We start from the raw sequence: 3,240 nt of genomic DNA, 5'->3' as shown, positions 1-3,240 counted from the left end.
GCTGTTATATTGCATATCATTGTCTTCTAATTAGTTACTGCTACTTTTTAAATGAGGAAATTGAAGCACCATGAATCTAAGTTGTGGTTGCATAACTGTATTATCCAAATATATACAAATACATAATCAAATGTCTATGGAATAGTCTAGAATTGTAATTATACAACCTTTTTTGGTACAAAGAATCAAACTGGTTATTTTGCTGAATTCACGCACCTACAATATTTAAATGGCAATAGAATACTCATCTCTGGCAAAACTAAACAAAAAAAGGGGATACAAATGAGCTACCATTTTATATCTGTATATACAAAATAGGATAGATATATAGCTACTTTCTCTTAATTCAATGAGAAGAAAGATTTGTACTAATAGTGTTTGGGCAGGACATTATGTCTGCATCTTGTACTATGAATAACCACTACGAAGACAACAATATGCAATGTATTAATTATTGAAACTGTCTTACTAATCTGTTTTGAAACTCATTGCTATTTGTTTCTCAATAAAAATAATTTAAAAAAAAGAATCAAACTCTGGACCTTGCACTTGCCAGGCAGGCATTTATGCTGCTGAGCTATATCCCTAGCCCCTGCACAACCATTCTTAAATGGATATGTTGACATAAGATAGATCATTGAACATAAATGTCATTGTTGGTATAAATATTGTCATCTTATTTTCTTTTAATCAATGTTAATATGAAGGAGCAGAACACTTACATGTAGTTTTATTTATTTATCTTCTAAAATATATTACACATACACACTCAGGTTAGCTATTTTAATTTTAGCATTAAAACTTCTTCAATGTATAACTTCTTATACATTGCATTTCAGTCTTAGTAGTCAAGGTAAATTACTTCCTTTAAAAATGCACTCAAAGAGATAAGCACGGTTTTGCCACATCCCTGTCAGATCAGGATGGAAAGTGAGGCTTTTCATTTTCCTTCCTGAAAGTGTTGCTTGTCTCCACTATCATGGCAAGGTTCTTTCCTTTTCAGTGGGCATCTGATGGAATTTAAGCATAAAGGTAAAGACTGAACTCTCATGACTTCATGGTGTCACTATTCTAGTTCAGCTTAACACTCAGTTCTAACTAATTAATATAAAGTTATTCATGAAGTTAATTATTTTATTATTACTTCAGGCAAACAAATCTTGAATATAATTCTTCATAGGAAAGCAATCAGGCTAAAGCAAAATCAAGAAAATACAAATATCAGTAATTATAGCTTTTTCATTTAGTTTATTCTGATTATGTGGTACATGTTTATAAACACTAGATCCTATTTATGTTGATTTGTTCTATTGATTTACCTATTTTGTATATATTTGTTATGTGATCATTGTACATATTTATTTTTTAAAGAGAATAAAAATTAGTAAAAAAAAGACATCCTAAATAAAATGATAGAAATTCAACAATGGTTGTTATAGTGCATATTGCAGTTTTCAAATTAATTGTTACTTCAAATTACCAGATATAAGCATGTAAAATTGGTCAAAAAAAAAAACTTAAGGGGTCGGGGAGATGGCTCAGTAGGATAAGTGCTTGACTGGCAAACGCAAGGATCTGAGTTCAATCCCCGGTTCTGGAAAAAAAAAAAAAAAAAAAAAAAAAAAAAAAAAACACCTTAAAAGAAGAAAAAAAATTAAGCAGTAACTATTCCTTTTAATGGTCAAGGAGAAATGGGCAATACAATTATCTAAGCTATGTGTGTATATGTATATTTTTTCCTGATTTCCTTCTTTTCTATTTTCCCTCATCCCTTTTTTTCCTTCCCTATGAATAGATTCTTTCCCTTTCAAAGTATCCATTGTACCTTTCAGATTTTACTTGTTCTTTCAGGTTCTAAAAATAGCAACACAGGGTGGGGGAGATAGCTCAATAGAATAAGTGTTTGCCTGGCAAGCACAAGGTACTGAGTTCAATCCCCAGTACCACAAAAAATAAAAAATAATAAATAAAAATAGCAAGACAGTATGATGTTTATACATGTGGGTCTGATTTATTTCACTTATGAGAATGGTCTCTAGTTGCATTCATTTACCTATTAAAGCCTTGAGCTTATCTTTTTTATAGCTGAATAATACTCCATTACATAAATTACTACATGTTTTTTGTCCATTCCTCGGTTGATGAGCATTTGGCTTATTTCCAACATTTACCTATAACAAATTGTGCTGTTATATTTACGGGTGCACATATATCACAACACCTAAAGTATTTTTAATTTTTTAAAAAAATTGATATAATAACCATGCCTATTTACATTGTATAATGTTGTGGTCATGGTAATCAGCGCCTTTTTCTTTTTTCTTTTTTTTGTGCAGGGTCTCACTACACAGCTTGAATTCATAGTGATCCTCCTGCTATCAGTCTCCACAGGGCTGGGATTAGAGGCACAAGCCACCACAGCAGGACTCAGTCACCTGCTCAGCGTACCCAGGGGTAGGTTCAGCATATGGTGCCAGGATCGAACTCTACTCCCTGTGCTTGCCTAAGCAGGTGCTTACTTTGCTGAGCATTCTCACTGCCCCTTATCTTTTTCTTTTTAAACATTTATTATTTCTTTGCATTTTTAATTAATTTTATTGAGAAACAAACAACGAGACAGTTTCAAAACAGGTTAGTAGGACAGTTACAATAATTAATACATTGTATATTATTGTCATCATAGTAGTTATTCATACTATAAGATGAAGACATGATATCCTGTCCAAAAACTATTAGTACAAATCCTTCTTCTCATTGAATTAAGATGAAGTAGCTGTATATCTACCCTAAAATATTTCACTACAAAATGGACCTTCATTTGTATAACCTTCTTTTGTTTAATTTAGTCAGAGATGGGTATTCCATTGCTATTACCATTTAAATATTGTAAGTGAGTGATTTCAGCAAAATAATCTAATGTAGTCTGGTAGTCCATAATAGTAGTGGGTTATCCATAGGACAGGCAATGTCAGAAGCTGTTGACTTGAGCCATTTACAGTTCAACATATTATTATGGCTTTACTTTTTATACTTTTTCGTCTGGATGGTTAAGACCAAGATAAATCAAGAACTATATAACAAGAAACGTAATTTTTGTATCCGACAAGTTCAGTCAAATCCTCTCAGGATTTACCCTGAAACCCTGTACAGTAATTTGTAGATCCTTTGTCAGTGTCAGCCATGTGAATGAGTCACGGCCATTGCTTGACCAATTTGCTCTCTGTGAAAGCCTGAGAGAAT

Source organism: Octodon degus, unplaced genomic scaffold (genome assembly GCF_000260255.1).
Source record: "Octodon degus isolate 3935 unplaced genomic scaffold, OctDeg1.0 scaffold00093, whole genome shotgun sequence".
Taxonomy (NCBI): Eukaryota; Metazoa; Chordata; class Mammalia; order Rodentia; family Octodontidae; genus Octodon; species Octodon degus.
The sequence above is the reverse complement of the archived record's forward strand: the minus strand, read 5'-3'. Positions refer to the sequence as shown.